Source organism: Artemia sp. Qi Xiang Cuo, chromosome 10, assembly GCF_049724085.1.
Source record: "Artemia sp. Qi Xiang Cuo chromosome 10, ASM4972408v1, whole genome shotgun sequence".
Lineage (NCBI taxonomy): Eukaryota > Metazoa > Arthropoda > Branchiopoda > Anostraca > Artemiidae > Artemia > Artemia sp. Qi Xiang Cuo.
In genome coordinates this window covers 7130029-7149411 of record NC_142803.1, presented here as the reverse complement: position 1 = coordinate 7149411, position 19383 = coordinate 7130029, and the positions used below count along the sequence as shown (strand labels likewise).

Sequence of the window (19383 nt, the reverse complement as noted above, 5' to 3'; positions counted from 1 at the left end):
GTTATTGATGTTTGTGTTATGTTTTTATTCAAATAAAATTGAATTGAATTAAACATAGAATGTTACAACGTTAAAAACAACTATCTTACTGACATTATGACTGACAAATTCAGATGCTTGGGACTGGACTTCGCTTTTTATACACCTCAAACTCAATAGATATTATATTCTGTCTTACCAAATCATCTTGAAAATGAAGACAAATACTTATATCCAATTTCTCAGTAAATTAAATTGTCATATTCCTGGAACTAGGCAAATCAAAGGAAAATTCTATTAGCAGCTTCAGAAAAGTATATCTCAGGCATAGGAGACATGAAATTAGGTGATATAGAACGTATTTACTCAGGCAGAAAGAATGGGTGGCATCGTTATAAAGTAGGGCTCATGATTAATAAGAAAGCTGTTAAGTCTTGTTTAGGCTGAGAAAGTATTAATCAAAGAATGCTAGCTGCTCATTTTATGACTAAAAAGTACTGGGTATCGGTCATAGTAGTATATACACTGGTAGAACCAAATGACTGAGATAGTTGACGTGAACCACCACTATGACTACTATATTCGTCTGAATGAATTTTACTTACTGCCACAGGAACAAATAGACAGTGTCCCAAGTAGAACTAGAAATATGGTTTTTTATGGGGGGATACTAATTTCGAGGGCAAAAGAAATCTAGTCACTTATTAATATGACTGAATAAAGTCATATATGAATTCAAACTTAAAGAAACTATCAATGAACAAAATATATCAAAACAAAAATTTTAATTGAAAATCAAGTCAAATTCAAACCGAACAGATATAACCCTAACAAGAGTTGATTTAATGTCCCTTGAGTCTTCTCAATGCCAGAGTGTTGTTTTTTGCTTTATTAAAAAAAAATGAGTGTTTTTTTATAATCAAAACGTTTTTATAATCAAAACTTTTTCAAATGCGGTGTAGAACCATATTGTTCGTGCAGCCTGCTGTTTGAAAAACTGTAAGTGAAACAGGTAATCAGAAGAATTTTTAGATAATTCCTCTGGAAAGTGTCTAACACATCCTCAATCGTCTTTGGAAGCAACCATATTTCTTATTCTTACTTTATCACTGTCGTCACTGTTGCTTTCAATATTCTAATCCTGGTTCGCAGACTTATCATGCTATTTCTCCAACCCCTTGTAGTTGCTGAAAACACCTTGGACCTTCGCTACTCTACTACTTATAACTTGCCCTCCTGGCTAAGTGAACGTACGCTGGGTTGAGAATTCTTTGTCCAAGGGGCAAGGGTTTGATCCCTGGCGTGACCAGTCATTTGGGTCTGGGGATGCGGGTCAGTGGTGTGACTCTGTAAGCTTAGCCAGAGTCGACCCAGCTGTGAATGGGTACCTGGAGGAATCTTGGGAAGGTAAGCAGGAAGGGTGTGCAAAATCACAGGATGGCTGGCCCCCAGTACCCCATTGCACTTCCTGGCTGAAGGACCACGAAACAGAGATCAGTACCGCCGGTTTGGACCTTCAGGGTCTAGTGCGGTCATACTTACTTTTTTTTTACGTACTTACATCTTCACTGTATTAACAATATTTACTAATAATACTACTAAGGTAAGTGAGCCTGCCCACTTAAGCAACTTTCTTGCTGTCCAACACATCTTGTTCACCTGCGCGTATTCCAAGCCTGATAAACTTGGTATTCTTAACTTTAATTTTCAAACCTACTCTAGTACTTTAATTTCTTAATACCTATTACGAAACATAATACATTTTACTAATATTTAAATCTAGGACATCCAAATCATCAGCTGAATCTAAGTCTTTAGATTATGGGAAGTTTTACAGTCTCATTAGATTCCATGCTCTCCCTTAGCTTTTGCCGTGCATTTTGCCGTGCTGGTTAATACGAAACCAGACTAATCATATATCCTATTTTAACCACAGCAACTTTGGTCTTGTAAATAGAACTCGGGTACGTTGAATATTTATATCTTTCATTATATGTAAATTTTCGTTTACGGAAATCTACTGTAGGGTAGCAATCATCTGCAATTTACTACAGGTTGTAGCCAAAAATCGCTGCTATCTTAACATTATTTTGTAGAAGTTGAGTTTTAAACCCTTGGCTACTGTTTTAATTTTTTGCACTTCTATCCACATAAATACAATTTGGACAAGAGGAAGAGTAATTTGAATTTTCTATTTCTTTTTTTTATACTTTTTTCGCACTAATAAACTTTTTGGTATTACAAATAAGATTGAAATTTGTTTTGTAGATTTAATTATAGAACAGTATTTAACTACTTTTAAGTTACATCACAATATTTCGACAGGTGCATCAGGTGCATATTCGATCACCAGTGATGGGTATATTATCTGCAAATTTTGAGGACAGGAAAAACCTGTTCAAGCCCAATAAGAAGAAGCTGCAAGATTTGTTTTGCAGCGGGGAAAGCTCTGCTGGTCCAGCACGAAAGCTCTAATGTTTTGCACCAGAGCTGGTAAAGCTCTGCTGGTCTTTATGTGGACGGATGTCTATCATTATTAGTTAGCTAAAAAGGATTCATTACGCTTATGTGTCAAGAATAGACTGTGTAAATTATACTTTTAACTAAATCTTTTTTCATGTAAAGTCTTTGCCTGTTGGTGATTGCGTCACCAAGTGCCGAGATGGCTGAACTCAAACTGTAGTGAACTTTTGTTTGATTCATTTTTGTTAGTTGCAATTAGTTAGTACAAGAATAAAGAAGGGATTTCTTTCTACTTTTACAGTTTATAGTTTATTGGGATAGCAAGAAATTTGTCCGCAACAAATTTGTGTCAGAAAAGGGATATTTAAACACGTGCCATATGTGATGAGGTAAATCAGAGGTAAAAGCCATAAGGCTCCAAGGTTTTATTATTATTATTTTTTCCTAGAGACCCATCATATGGAAGCGGTAGTAGTATAAGCTTCTGAGGGGGCTCATTCAATTGGAAATTGGAATATCTAGTATCTTTTAAGAGTCAGAAAGATTGAAAACAACTAGCCCCCCCCCCCCGCCCTCTTTTCCGTAAATGATTCCGATAAAAATTATGAGATAGCCATTTTTTTTAAATGAGTTCAAAGATCGGATAATAAAAACTCCGGGGTCGACATAGCCTCCCCAGGGCCTGCGGCCAGGCGTTGTAAGTTATGCCCTGGGTGTAAATATGGTTCTTATGGAATTGATGCTCATATAAACTTCAGAGGGGGCTTATTTGATTAAAAATTGAAAGTTCTAGTTCACCTTTTAAGAGTCAAAAGATATTGTAGGGAAACTAGCCCTCCTCCCTCTTTCACGTCCTTTTTCCCCCAAACCCATACAATAAAAATTTTTAGACAGCTATTTTGTAAAAAATTGTTCAAATATCACCCAACAAAAATTCCGGGGTCGACACAATCCCCAAAAGCCCGAGGGCTAGTTTTTTAAGTTATGCCCCAAGGCCATTTAAGGTTTTTATGTAAAGGGTGGTTTCCAGAGGTGGCTCATTTGATTGGATATTAAAAGTTCTAGTTACTTTTTTATGAGTCAAAAGTGATTGGAAGGTATCTACCCACTCCTCCACACACACACCCTCTTGTCCCTCAATTCATCCGATGAAACTCTTGAGATAGCCAGTTTGTTTGAAATAGTCCAACGATCAGATAACAAAATTTTGGGGTCAACATATCCTCCACCCCCAGAGCCTGGGGGAAGGGTTGTAACCTATACCCCTTGGACATATAAGGTTCTTATGGAAAAGGTTGTCTTATAAACTTTCGAGGGGACTCAAATGTTTAGAAATTGAAAGTTCTAATTACCTTTTTATGAGTCAAAAGTGATTTGACGGCAACTAGCCTCCCCCCCTCTCCCAACCCTATTTTCCCCAAATATGTTAAATCGAATTTCTTATATAGCCATTTTGTTCAAAATAGACCAAAGATAATAAAAAAAAATTCCAGAGTTAACAAAGCCCCCACGTTCTAATTCCTGCACTGCACTTTTTCTCTTTGCTGATTAAGGACTTTTCATTTTTGAAACTAGATTTAACTTAATTAGAAGAATTCGGAATTATCTTTAGGAGGAAAGAACTTTATTTTGGTATTTTAAATATGTCGCATTTTGCTTATGGTACATATTACCCGTCCCAACAATTAATGACGTCCCGTCATTAGCAATTGCTCCCCTTTGGGGTTTTAAAATATTCGCCATTTATTAACTATTTCTTCTACATAATTATTTTATATTTATGTTAGGGCTTAACCAGGGGTGCTAAAAATTTTCTCTATTATTTTTCTTATTTTATTCTACATCCCTATCTAAAATTCATCTACCGGACTAAGATTATTCATGGTTTTAGGCTAGCTACTATACTAAAGATTTTTTTTCGATTTTTACAAGGCCTTTTTTTTGCTGTCTATATGGCATACTACATTCTATCTACGCTACATTAAATGAATGACATGATACTACTACACCTAATTCTACTTGAACGTCTTGCGGTACATACATGAATGATTTATAACATATAATATTGGGTTTATCATATTCACTGGTAACATTAAAACACTTTCGCTTTTGGGATTGTATTATCAAAGTTATTAGGAAATAACACATTTAGATTCACATCTATTCATCACCTTTGAATCCTTAGTGTACTACACCCTTCCGTTTCAAATTATTGTCCTTCACTCTTTTTGTCTTAGCAAAAATTTTGAAGCATTTACGTTATGGTTTCTTCATGGAACAGCTTAAGCCTGATTGTCTTCGCACGACAATTTTTCTCTAATAGTCAACTGGGAAATGATGCTTCCCACTACAGGTGTTGGTGTTTTTCTTCTCAGCATATCATTTTTAGGATTTTTTTAGCCATATAGAGAATGTATTCTCGTGGAAAATTGTTCGTTTGTGCCTTTTATAAAATTGTTAGCTCATGGCTTGCGTCGATTAGCCTTTGCGGTGATTCCTAGGTTAATCACGGGGTAATTGAAGTTTGGATTTAGAATGGGTTGTCATCAAACTATAGTGATTCTATTAACATATTGTTTTTAACTTGAACTTCAAACATCTTCAAATATCGTTTAACATCAAATATCGATAAATATCGTTTATATTGTACTGATCGATGGGATTCTCAGAATTAAACTTAAAATTGTCTTTAACTTTGGCTTCAAATATCTTCAAATGTCTTTAAATATCATTTAACTTCAAATATCGTTAAATATCGTTTCTCTTGTACTGATCGATGGGGTTCTCAGAATTAAACTTCAAATTGTCTTTAACTTCAACTTCAAATATCTTCAAATGTCTTTAAGTGTCATTGAACTTCAAATATCGTTAAATATCGTTTATAGTTTATTGATCGATCGAGTTTTTAGAATTAAGCTTCCAATTCCGTTGAACTTCAATTTCAAATATCTTTAAATTCCTTTAACTATCGTTTAACTTCAATTATCGCTAAATATCGTTTAGCTTGTTCTGATCGATGGGGTTCTCAGAATTAAACTTCAAATATAGTGTTACCTGATACGTAATATGGTTCATGGTTGAAGAAACAATGATCAAGGGTAACTGTTGTTTTCGTGGACGAAGCTGGGATGAAGATTGCCTGGAGTCTATGGTGAGTACTCTTCGTTGGTTGAGATATGATGAAAATATATGCTACTAGGTTGTATCTGTACTGGGCAGCTCATTGTAATGCTTAATAACCAATGTGTCCATTTACTTCCTGTAATAAAAACAACGTGGCAGAATCACACGTTCTTTGAAGTAAATACTCATACAATAATTCACGCATTAATTGGGTTATAATTGTTCCCATTGGGAAATTCAATACATAGGAGTTTCTTATAAAATATTAATTCTCCAACTTTAAGTGTGGTCTCTTATTATACTTTCTAATATACACTACTACATACACTTTATTTTAACTTCTTTAAATAGTTAGTTAATTTTACATTATATTTAAAATAATAATTTAAACCGAGTTTATGCTACATGGTTGATTTTTGAGGTCTAATTTTACAACATATTTCATGCCTGCATTGTTCACGCACGTCCGTGCTATTTAAGAAACGCATGTTGCAGCGTCATAAGCACACAGTTTTACGTAAACGATACTACAATGAGGGAACAAGACATAACAAGGACGAATGGAGACCTCTATACCCACTCGTTTTTTAATGTCTTCCCTATTTCTTGGCTTAGACGTTTTCAGGGGGTGTCGGGCTTAACCTCTCCATTTCAGCTGTTTCCCCGTGTTCTTCTCTTGGTTTTCGTCCTATTAGTCTTAGGATTTTTCCGTAATTACAAGTCGATAGGGTTCTTATGGTCAGGGAAGTTGCGAATACGAAACATACGGCCAATAGTGTGTTCCACCAGGAATTGGTCGAGAACAATCCGTATCTATTATCTACATACGTTAATCTTTGGTCTTCATTTGTAAATAGGGGAATTTGCTAATCAAATGCTTCTCTTATTTTTGTAAGCCTCATTGTCTCCTTATTCTTTTTTATTTATGACAATATCAAGGTCTTCATTTCCTCGTTTTCTATATTAGAAGTCTTGTACGACAAGTTGACCGCCGTGACGTTAGTTATTTTTTGACGTATTATCATTGTGCATGTTGTAATTAACGGCGTTCGGACGGTCTTCTATCTCAATGGTCCTGCTTCAGCTTTACGAATCCTTCCAAATCTGATTTACGAATAATTTTAAAAAGCACTTTTACCCCACTACCAAACCCAGTTCTTTCGTCCTGCGCTGTAAGGACTGGCTTGCCATTGGCACACGTGGCCCAAGGACGAGAACCCTCGTCCAATAATACGTCTTAAATATTTTTGATGATTTAGGCGTGCACACGGTTCTTATCGTTTAAACTTCCTGCAAAAGTGACTGCACTTTTTCTCTTTGCTGATTAAGGACTTTTCATTTTTGCAACTAGATTTAGCTTAATTATAAGAAGTCGGAATTATCTTTAGAAGGAAGGAACTTTATTTTGGTATTTTAAATATATCACATTTTGCTCGTGGTAGAATCGCAATGGTACAGTTTTATGCTTCCAAACTCTTCCACTTAAGAAATGGTACCAAAACTGCCGTTTTGAGTGCTCTATGGCACTTTTGGATGGTAAAATTGATAAAAAGCACGTAGATATGACTAATAGGTTTAAAATATTCCTTCCCGGGATATGCCTTAAAAAATTAGTGCATCATGCTTCAAAAAATAGTAGGTTCTCTGAAAAATAATCATGAGAAGGGACAAACCATGATTGAAAAAAAATCCAAGCTGGAATCGAAAGCATGACAATCTAATTTGAAGTGTAGCGCTGTACGGACTGAACCACGCCTCTAATGTAGTAATTTAATATATCGATGCTTTTAGGACTGAGCCTGTTAAGCTGGTTAAGGGAAACTGGATGAGGAAGTTTCAGGAGATGTTCTTACAAACCTCCAGTTAAGGATTTTGGCCCATAATTGTTAAAATTGTACCCTTTTATGCTTCCAGGATTTATCATTTAACAAATGGCACCAAAAATGTTCTTTTCAGTGCTATATCTCACTTACAAATGTTAGAATTGATAAAAAGTACGTAGATATGAGCAAAATTTTTCAAATGAGCCAAGAATCATCACTCTAGAAAGTTTTAGTAGCCCACTCGCCCTAGCTTTTCCACTTGAGACATTGCACCAAATGTGCCGTTTTTAGTGTTATTTGAAACTTGCAGGTATTGGAATTTATAGGAAGAACGTAAATATGAGCATTATTTTTTTTATATGAGTTATCAAAAATCTATCTAAGATGTTCTGGTATCCCTCTAGCCACACTCCTCGAGAAACGGTATAAAAAGTGCCTTTTTGTGCAATATGGCACTTGCACATGGCGAGATTTATATAAATCACGTACATATGAGAAATAGCTTTTGAATGAGCTCTTAGTCATCCGTCTCTGATGTTCTAGTAACCCGCTAGGCCTAGAATAAAGAAGAAAAAACGAGTGTTTTAATATTTTTTAACATTTAGTTACTATGCGCTGTGGTTCGCTCTTTACTAGGTTGCACCTAATGCTTCAACCTTGACAAAGAGTTTAATGCAAACTCTCCTCAGAATCTAGTTAACATTAAAATCTGTAAAATCTAATAGATCGTAGAATCTTTAAAAAATCTACTAAATATAAGCAATAGCTTATAATTTAGCCATTAAACATCTATCTACGACGGTGTGGTAGCCTGCTAATGTTTCAGTAGCTTTCTGATGAGAAGACGATTCATGAAACTTACTAAGGGGGCTGGGATGGGAGTGTACGGGAGGGGTTTTTGTGAGCCTCCAGTTAAGGGTTCTGGAACATAACTATTACAATGATACCTGTTTTGTACTTCAGAGCTTTTCCGCTTAAAATGTGGCACCATAAGTTTTGTTTTCAGTGCTATATCGCACTTACGAATGTAAAACTGAAAAAAAACCGTATATAAGAGCAATAGCTTTCAAATGAGTCACTAAACATCTTTTTTATAAGTTCTGCTAGCCCAATAGCCCCACACTGTAAAAATAATCGTTTCAGATTCAACAAAAATTGTTTGTAACGTTTATCAACAACAAAATTGGAATTTCGACAGCTGAAATTGAATATTGGAGACCATTTTGGAATTCCATGGTCATTATTGAATTCCCAATTTGTTGAGAAACAAAAATGTTGAATTCTCATACCCGAGTTGAATTTTCAATTTGTTGACAAAACAGTATGCTGGATTTTAAGATCCTTATTGGATTTCCATCTTGCTTGCTGGATTTCCCGTTCTTATAATTGATTTCCCTCAGTAGTGCTGTGCAATTTCATAGGTCTACAGTCTAATATGTAATCCTCAGGATTTATTTTCACTTTCTTCTTTCTGAATCATCAATAAATACCAAAAAAATCTCAGTTATTTTACAAGAACAGAAAATTACGACAAAAAACTTCTCCAAGATAATATGACACCTCTTAACGGCTGCATTTTTTCATGGTGGAAATCAATAAATCAATGGCGTAGTAGCAGGCCGACAGAAGATACTTGAGTAAGAAATATCTTCCAATCAGGAAAACAGTTACACATGGACCTGAAATGAAGATGAAATCAAATCAAGGCACAAATAAAAGAAAGACTTCTCCCCTTTTTCTACCTCCAGAGCTGAACGGTTGTACTAAAAATGCCACGAATCCTGTCTTTTCTGAATACCTTTGACTTACTTATCAGATCTCATCAACTCTTTTGTTCGCCGCCTCTTCAAATGTGTGTGTTATAAAATTGAAACCTTGCGAAATAGATCTTCTGCTTAGATGAAGTAAAACTAAACTGTTTTCAGCTTCACAACTTTGGTCAGTCCCAATTTATAAGTTTTTAAGGATATGCAAATATATTTAAATTTTGAAGAAAAAAACGTTGATATGGCTTAAAATTCTACTCAAATAACAGGAATTGCATTTTTGGAACTAAAACCTCGAGAAAAAGAAACTGATAACTGAAAATTAAGGTAAAATGTTGGTTTGTCAAAATTTAAATAAGTATAGACCTGCCATGTAGTCAAATTTAAGGACCATCTAGAGGGACAAGGAGTGGAGGTAGGTTCTTCAAAATACCTTCCCGGGATATACTTTGGTACTAATGTACTATCTGGAACACACGCGCTATATTATATAGGGAAGATGTGGGTTTCTTTCGAAACGGCTTTTTTTCAATAGAGAAATGGATTGTAAAGCGTGGTTTGTTATTGGGTTTACAATATTTTAAAATATTGTTTTTTGGGGGTTTAGGGGAAAAAAGGAACCTAGGTTTGGTTAGGCATTTAATATATACTATGCTTTACCCCCCATCCCCCCCCCCCTAATGTGCAAATATATAGCCGAAATTTGTGTCTAAACTATTATATTTTTATCCTATTTTGTTTCACTTCATTAGCATCAACCAAACTTCATTTTTCACGTGTGTTCTAAATAGTACATAAGTACCCATACTTTAGCCTGTAGACCAATTCCTAAAAATTTCATTTTCCTAACCTAACCCCTCTCCAAGATAGCTCAGAGTAGCTAAAGTAGAATTGGTACTGTTCTATTAGCTGTAAGCCACGCAAGATAGATGATAAAAGAAACTAGTCAACCGGGTTTTTCAATGGAGAATTGGATTGCAAACAGTGGTTTCTAACTGCGTTTACAATATTTAAACTTTAATTTTTTTTTTTTTGGGAGGGGGGAAGGTACCTAGGTTAGTTTACGTATTTAATATATGCTATTTGTTACCCCTCACCCCCCCCCCCCCAATGTGCAAATATATAACCAAATTTAGTTTCTAAACTATTATATTTTTATCCTATTTTGTTATATTTCATTAGTATTAACCAAACTTCACTTCTTGCGTGGTGTACAGCTAATAGTACAGTACCGTAGAATTCTACCAAACTTTTTTTTTATTTATAAAAATATACTACCTTAAACATTTTGGGAAACATAAGACACAAGTTATCAATATTAATAAACTAAACTGAATACTTACCATCACAATCAGAATGTCTTCTCTCTCTGGTCTCTCTGAGTCAGAATGTCTTTTCTCTCTAATCTGAATGCCCCCTAGGCAAAATTGTCGCTTCGTCGTTTAAAGGTCTTAACATTAAATCGACTTCTGTATTATACGTTTGTAGGTAGTTGAAGCATATGATTTTTTTTGTCATGTTGATCTTTAATCATAACATTCGAAAACAAAATAAGAGACAAATTAGGTCTTGGGAGGACATTTAGTTTCCCTCCAATCTTTACGGTCTCTTAAAAAGGACACTAGAACAAAACATATGACAAATAGAAACGCATCCGTGATCAGTCTTTTGGCAAAAACATAAATTCCACATTTGTGCAGATAGGAGATCATAACCCCCACAATAACATTTCTGATACGCTGAATCTGAAGGTCTGATTTATATTAAGATCTATTGAATTTTGGGGGGTGTTTCTCCCTTTTTCGAAAATCAGGATCCCTGTTTTCAAAATCCCTTAATCCATCAGAAACCCTTTTTTTCTGAGGCTTGGAGCCTTTGGTGGGTGGATATTAAACGTAATGAAATTTATATATTTGCAATCTGCATAAGAACCCAATTCTTATCAATTGATCTCAAAATTCTATTTTTGAGTTTTGGTTACAATTTGGCTGAGACGCTCCTTAATTACAGTTTAACACTATGAACTGTTTGGTAAAACTTATTGGGCCAACGTCCTATTTTTTAATTAATCCCGTAGGAAACCGGAGTTTTTGAAGCACGATTCATGCTATTAAATTGTAGTATTTCTAAGTCCAGTTGAAATGTGTACCATTTTAGAAAATTCTCTTTCTTGGGGAAGCTTTTGGTTCCTTTACGTGCACGTAAAGGACTGAAATACCCTTTCAGGCTTATTATTTTCTTCGATATATTTGCTTACATGGTTACGTAAGCAGCAAATTTTTGGCAAATCCAGGGAAGAATTCTTTTTGAAACGCTATTTGGGTCTCATTCCAAAAATGACATTCATCACAAAAACATAAATTGTTCCCACAAAAGGATTTTAGTTATTAATTAGAAAAAATTGAATCCGGAAACAAATATATTCTCACTGTTAGTAATGTTAAGGTTAGGATAGCATCTTAAGAAATTTTCTACCTACAGAAACTCACAAAAAATGAATTTAAAAAAGCGATTGTAAAAGTTAAAAGATAATTTTTGTACATAAATTTCTGCGTGTTCATTTTGCAGACAAGAAAGCTCAACTAATTTCGAAGTAAAAATTTATTTCTTTATTTTTATAATTATCTTTTTATACTCTAAATTCAATTAGCATTCCCCTTTTTCTGCTATAATTCAAATATTTGAATTAAATTTATACTGAACATATTACTTTCAATGGTCTTATAGTCAAAATTGAAATGATATTCAAGAAACTTCAAACTACTGTTGAAGTTCAAACCGTGTTGATTGATATAACCTATTTACGGTGAAAATTGCATTTTTTTCTACTGAAAAGTACATAAACTTTAATAATTTCAATTTTGTTGGAATTCAATAAGCAAGTCACAATTCCAACAAAAAATTGATTTTTTGTGACTTGTTTCAATTCAATAAGCAATTCACAATTCCAACAGAAAAATTGAATATTTTTTTTGACTTGTTTGAATTCGAGCAAAACATTTTGTTGGAAATCAAATTTTTTTTACAGTGCAGCTTTTCCACTTGAGACACGACACCAAATGTCTGTTTTTAGTGCCATTTGAAATTGATGATGGTGGAATTTATATAAAAGACGTAGATATGTGCAATATCTTTAGTGTGAGCTATAAACGATCTGTCAACGATGTACTGGTAGCCTGCTAGTGCCACCCTTTGAAAAATAGTACAAAAAATGCCATTTTAGTGCCATATGGCAGTTACAGATGGCAAAATTTATAAAAAGCACGTAGATATGAAAAATTGCTTTTGAATGAACCATTAAGAATCTCTCTATGATGTTCTGGTAGCCCGCTAGACCTGTTGAAAAAAAGAAAAAAAAACGGGACACAGAGCAGTGCTACCGATGCAAAAAGTGATTTTCCTTGTTGTTCAGGGAGGGGGACTGTAACTTCCCCGTAAATGGTTTTGACCATGTTGATTCCAATGGTACACTTGTCATTTTGATCTAACGCCATTTGCGAGGGGTGTGAGGCTTTTTTTCGAAATCACCCTAAATTTCTTTTCGCAATAAACTTTTACTTTTAAGCCGAACTGAAATAATAGTTAGCATTCCTGAGTCGGTGTCAGATGGAAATTCTTTTTTATTAGGCAGTTTTTTTTCTAAACGCATTTTTAACTTATGGTTACTATGGGCTGTGGTTCGCTCTTTACTAGATTGCAGCTACCGCTGCAACCATGACACCTTGCCGGAACATACTTTCAAAATGAGCCTAGAAAACGACTGAAAAAAAAAATAGTGGATACCAATACCTATATTCCCGATACGATACATGCGATACCGATACGCGCGATACCGATACGCGCGATATCAATACGCCCGATACCAGATACATCCCTTCCCCAGGGACTAAGGAGGGCCATATCATCGTCAAAACCATATATATTGGACCTTTGAATTATGTTAAACAAAATAGCTATCTCAAAATTTTTATAGGACTACTTTGGGGGGAGGAGGCCTGTAGACGGGGGGGGGGCTATTTGCCCTCCAATCTTTTTGGTCACTTAAAAAGGGCACTTACAAATTTAATTGCCTTTCGAATAAGCTATCACACACTTCTCTATAATGCTCTGGCCACCCCCAAGCCCTGCTAGAAAAAAAAAAGAAAAAACAAAAAAAGGGAGACTGATCAGTGCTACCCATGCAAAAAAGTAATTTTCCTTGGTGTTCAAGTTGGGGGACTGTAATTATCCTACAAAAGGTTTTGAACCATGCGGATTCTAATGGTGCACTTTATATTTCGATTGGACGACATTTTCAAGGGGTTTCAGGCTCTTTCGAAATTCTTTCGAAATCACCATAAATTTCTTTTCACAATAAACTTTTACTTCTAAGATTAACAGAAACAATAGTTACCATTTCTGATTTAGTGTCAAATGGCAAGTTTTACTCACTAGACGGTTTTTTTGAAAAAACATTTTTCAACTTTTGATTACTATGGGCTGTGGTTCGCTCTTTACTAGGTTGCAACTGCCGCTGCAACCATGATTTCTATACCTGCTATTATCATTATTATTACGAACAAATAAACTTTCAAATGGAGATAAATCCATTTATTTAGACGGTGAAAAAACAGGTACAAAAGTCCAGATATTTCGGTCACGTATACAGCGACTGTCTTCAGTAGAAATACTAAAATAATAAAATTGAAACTAGCATATTTATATCCAACAAAATAAATAACTTTTCGGGTCATTCACAAAATAATGAACTTGCGGATTATTCACTAGATTATTTTCAGAGAGAGTTCATTGACAAAGTTCATTCAAAGTTCTTGATGGAAAATTTCTTCTTTAATCTTGCCCAAATGTAAAACAAATTTCCAATGAAAGTGGCAAAGCCTTCCGTGTCTTCTAATTGCAAACCAATGTTGAGTTTATAGATATTTACTGGGTTGATCTCATTTCCCCACATATACGACGTATTTTTGACATAACACCTTTAAATTAGGTGTTGTTTTAGTATTTCTACTGAAGACGGTCGCTGTATATGTGATCGAAATATCTGGACTTTTGTACCTGTTTTTTCACTGTCTAAATAAATGGATTTATCCCCATTTGAAAGTTTATTTGTTCGTCTTAGAACGGCAGTGTGGTCTAAGAAAACAACACCTAATTTAAAGGTGTTATGTCGAAAATACATTATTATTACAAGACTTTTAACTTTATTTTATATTCAACTATTCATATACCTTACTTTACAAGCTGTGCTCTCCATTTGGGGTTAATGTATTTGTTGTTTTACTGTGTGTTTTCTCACTCACTCACTTTACTCACTGGTTAAGTTTCAAGTTGCAGTCATTCTATTGAATTACTTTTTTGTAAAGTTCAACGTTCTCTTTTTCTTTTTGCTTGGCTTTTTTTTGCTACCCAAATCAAAAACACACTAACCCTGAAGATGCTTAGACATTAATCTTATGATATTGGAATACTGTGACTTTTTCAATTATTAAGTACCGTAAATTTCCGCTAAGTCACTGACATTACTTTTCTTGTTATGTAGTAATTTATTATGGTTTTGAGTTTATAAAATTATCAAATGATTTTTTTTTTTTTTTGTCTAAAACCAAACCTGTAGTGTGGTTTAGTGATGTAATTTTAGGCTGGAATTTAGTGATGTAATTTTAGGATATTTAACTTACATTTAAAGCAGATTTTTTCTACGATGCTTCAGTTAGGTTTTAGTGTCTGGAGTAATCACTTACAAACTGAAAGTCTACCATGAAATATGTAAATATTTAATAGCTATTATTATCTATTGTCTTTTTGACAGCAACTTTTTATCACTTTAATCTTTCAATTCAAGGATCAAGTGTCGAACTTGAAATGTAAAAACTGACGGGATTCGGGTAGAAGCAACCATTTTTACATTTTTAGTAAGACTTTTGATACCTATTAAATTGAAACCTAAAAAAAATTTCTTGTTCAAAAAAAGTTTTCTGTTCTGAGTAACATTTTTTCCTCACTTGACAAAAATTCACTTAGGATGAACCTTTGCTGTGATACCTGTGTTCTAGGTTTATGAGACTCTATATATAAATATAAAGAATAGTATAGTTATAAAAAATGTCTCAGAAGATGTAGTAAAAATTTTAAACTTTGATGTAACTCTGTAAACCCACTATATTCTTGTCATTTTATAAACGTACCTATCAAAGTAAAATTTACAATTTAATTTCATATTACTGCTACTGCTACTAAAAACTCAAACCAAGACAGCAACACAGTCTGCTTCCTCCTCTCAATCTATTCAAAGTTTCCTTCTTCATACCCTCCTAGGAAGTTCCCATTTCCTTTACATCTTTCCTTAAGACATCCTCTTGCCCAAAGAAAAGACGACAAGTTTTCTCTTTAGCCCTAGATGTTGTCCAAAAAGAACAATCTTTGGCAATCTGTCAACCTTAATCCACAGAACGTGCCCGATTTTTTTTTATAAGAATACATAGTAAGCGTTTTTATTTGTATGTTGGGCAATTTTTTTAAAGCAATTTTTAAACTATACACAAATAGTATAGTCTAATTTAGTTTTAAATCTCGTCAATTTGGCCTGAAAAATAAAATTAGCACCATTCCAACAAAAATTCTATGTAAGTTTTAAAACAACCTGGGTATACTTAAATTATTTTGATTTAATTAAATTGGAAGAGCAGAAGTAGAAATAGTAGTAGCCCTGAAAGTTTCAGCTTAATACCACCAGTCATTCTTGGGATATCAATTAAGTGTTTTATTGTCAACCATACACTCAGTGACTTTTGGTTTCATTTCAAAACAACATTTAGTTTTAAGGCATAATGGGGAAATTGCATAACTGTGGTTGGTTGGTATACCCAATATCCATAGAGACATGGTTTCTACTATGCTAAACAAAACAACTGTCTCAAAAATTTTATTGGATGTGATTGGGAATTTAATAGGCTTGGGAGTAGGGCTGCTTGCCTTCCAATAACTTTTCACTAAAAAAAAAAAATTAAATTTCTAATCTAATAAGCTTCTTTAAAAGTTGCAATGATATTGCTAGCTATTATAGAGAGGCACTGCATATGATGCAGTGCCTATATTACTTGTATGCTCTTTTATAAACCTGTATACATACAGTTCTTAATGTTTAATTAAACTCCCCCTAAGAATTCCCTAACAGCATCATCTTAATACCCTTAAGGCTGCTTCAGGCTTACGTTTAAAATTTTTTTAGCTCTACGTCGATAATCCATATTCTCCGCACCCATTCATAGTGAGAAAAAATTGTACACCAAATGTTTTAATTATAACAGCAAGTGTAAAGTTGTTTTTGCTTGCACAACTGCTATTCTGTTACATGGGTAGTGTTGGCAGGTATTCTCTTTTTCTTATAATTTCAATATAAAAAAAAGATTCACAGAATTCCATTGATTTTTGTTGTTTGTTTTTGGGAAAAACAAACAACAAAATATTGGATATTTCTTCTTTTCATTGTTTAATGCAAAATTTTTAGCATTTTTCAGTTAATTTTTAGCACAGAGAGAAAAGACTCGTTTGTAATAATTCTTAATACATGGAAAAGAGCGTTTACAAGTTTTATCATGAATTTTGGTGTACATGATGCATAATATCATGAATTATACACCTTATTCACTAGCATGACGATTCTTTGGTGTTATTAAATAAACAAAAACAAAGCCGTTTTAATAGAAAGTAAGGAGCAACATTAGAATTTAAAACAAATAGAAATTATTCCTTATATGAAGAAGTTGCCATTCTTCTCATAACTTTGTCTTTACACTAAAGCTTTTAGCACTTTTAAAAAAGATCCTCTTCTTATTGAACGGCCCTCGAAATCTTTTTAGTTTTAATTTTTAGTTTTAATGTTGTCCCTTATCTTCTGTTAAATAAATCGATTTTTTTTATTTATTTTCTTATCTTTTTTTCAAATGATGCCAGTAAATCTGGCTCAGCCTCCATGAAAATTCCTACCCTTCACTGGAACTCCTCCATGGAAATGTTTTCCTTCGTAAAATATCCCGCTCTCCATAAAAATCCCTCCAGAGGGTTCCATTCTTGCTGAAAATCCCCCTTAGGTAGAATTCCTTGCAGACAATTCAGCCAGAAAAATTTTCGTTAACATACTTTCATTTAAAAAATACCTTAATTTCTAATCGTCTTCTTGATCACTCATGGAAGTCCCCCTTCCACGAAAACTATGGTAACTGCAGTGTTAATATCAGTAGTATACACATTATGCTTCCCGCCAAGTTCAAAATCTGCCACAACTTACCCTTAAAAGTTTAACTTAATAACGTATACCGTTCTTGAGATATTGCTTTGTCACTTTTTTTAAGGTCTCTCCACTCGTAGTTTGTTTTGATTTAGTTCAACATTTCTTGAAAGCTTCAACTAAAAAAACATTCAAAATTTTCCATTAAAACATTTTCTTAGTACCTTTAGTTTCTGTAGTGGCAACAGTTATAGTAGCAGTAGCTTCATTAGTGGCAGCATGTGCATAGCACCTTTTGTTTTTTCAACATCCTCTTCAACACACACTGAAAGTTTCAATTTAATACCATAAATCGTATCGTTCTCTTGACAACCTCTGAGGGCCTACTGTTTACTGATTTAGTTCAATATAATTTTAATGTTCTCAAAATGTTTTTCCTTGATATCCTTAGCCTTAGTAGCAGTAGTTATAGTGCCAAAATAAATAGTAGTAGCAGCAGAATTAATAGTAGAAACCTAAGACAATGCTGATACACACTTTTGACAACCTGAATATAGACAGTCTCTTGTGATTCAGTTCACCCCCCCCCTCAAAATCTCCTGAAAATTGGTCATTCATACCCTTCAAAACAGTTATAATAGTAGTTACAGTAGTAGTATTACTTTTAATATTGGAAGTAATAATAATAGCATTAGTACTAGTAACAGCAGCAGTGTTAACGAATTGCCTTTTGGGCAGTTGAACAGCTCTCCCATGTCAGAACATCTCTCTCATTTTGGTGAGTTGAAGTTTCTACATAATAAAAATAGCCGTTGCAATGACATTGCTCATATTTTCTTTTGATAACTTGTATATTAATATCCTTCTTAAATTTTCCATCTTAATGTTCTTAGCCTAACGACCAGTTGTTATAGAAGAATTAGATGAAGTTGTAACAGTATTAGCAGTGGCTAGTACTAGTAAATGTAGTAGTGGTAGTCTTAATAATATTAGTAGTAGCGTGAACATATTGCCTTTTGGTCAATATATCCTCCCCTTTCAGCATTCTCTGAAAGTTCCAACCTAATACCCAAAGTCATTCTTGAGATACACTCTTGTGACAGTGTGTATGCACATAGAGTCTTTTTATTTATTTAAAATGTTCCCTCAATATTGCAAATGTAGTAGTTCGGATGCAGTAGTAGGAGTAGTAGTTATAGAAGTAGTAGTGGTTAAAAGCCTTATATGTTAATAATGGAAAGCTTATAGCCCTTGCCCTGAGGTGTGTGCTGTAGCTGTTTTCCTCACAGACATAATTACTGGACTTTTTCACTACCTTGAACAAAATGGTCATCTCAAAATTTTGTTCGGATGTGTTTTGGGAACTGATGAGTTTGGGCTTGTTTCCCCTCCAATCACTTTTGACTATTAAAAATAGTCATATCTTTACTTAGGCAGCGCTATTACGCTGCCTATGTTTTCTATTTGTGTTGGGTTTCATTTATTCCTCGATGGTGATTTGTGGTAGTTTTACGCTTTCTAAACTACAGAAGTTCTTTACTTTTCTCTGAAAAGCTCATTTTGTGGAAAAAGTTTTTCTATTAGTTTCAGTTAGTTTTTATTGACATGGTACTTTTCGTGGAAAAAGGATATAACATTTTATATCTGTTTGTTTTTTTTTTCTGTAAGAATTCTTAGTTTGGGTTGCTATTTGCACATCAGAGACACTTTTTCAACAATATTTAGCAACAAACACCCTTTTGAAAATCTTGACACAAATAGAGTTGTTTAATTTAGTTTTATACCTATTCTAGTTGATCTAAAAAATAAAACTTAATACCGTTCTCAAAAAATTCTATTTATGCTCTTTGACAACCTGGATACAATTACACTCTTTTGATTTAGTTAACTTCTCAACTTAATACCCTCAGTCGTTTTTTGGGACAATGTTGAGATGTCTTATTGATAACCAGCATACAATCATTACCTATTGAATCAGTTTAAACGTATTATTTAGTTTTAA

General features: G+C 33.9%; 1 protein-coding gene across 1 annotated transcript in view; it reads right to left on the bottom strand.

Moving 5' to 3' along the window:
- LOC148947418 (mitochondrial import inner membrane translocase subunit Tim21) overlaps positions 1-19383 on the bottom strand; it is a 523198-nt gene that overhangs the window by 176409 nt on the left and 327406 nt on the right. The window lies entirely within an intron of this gene.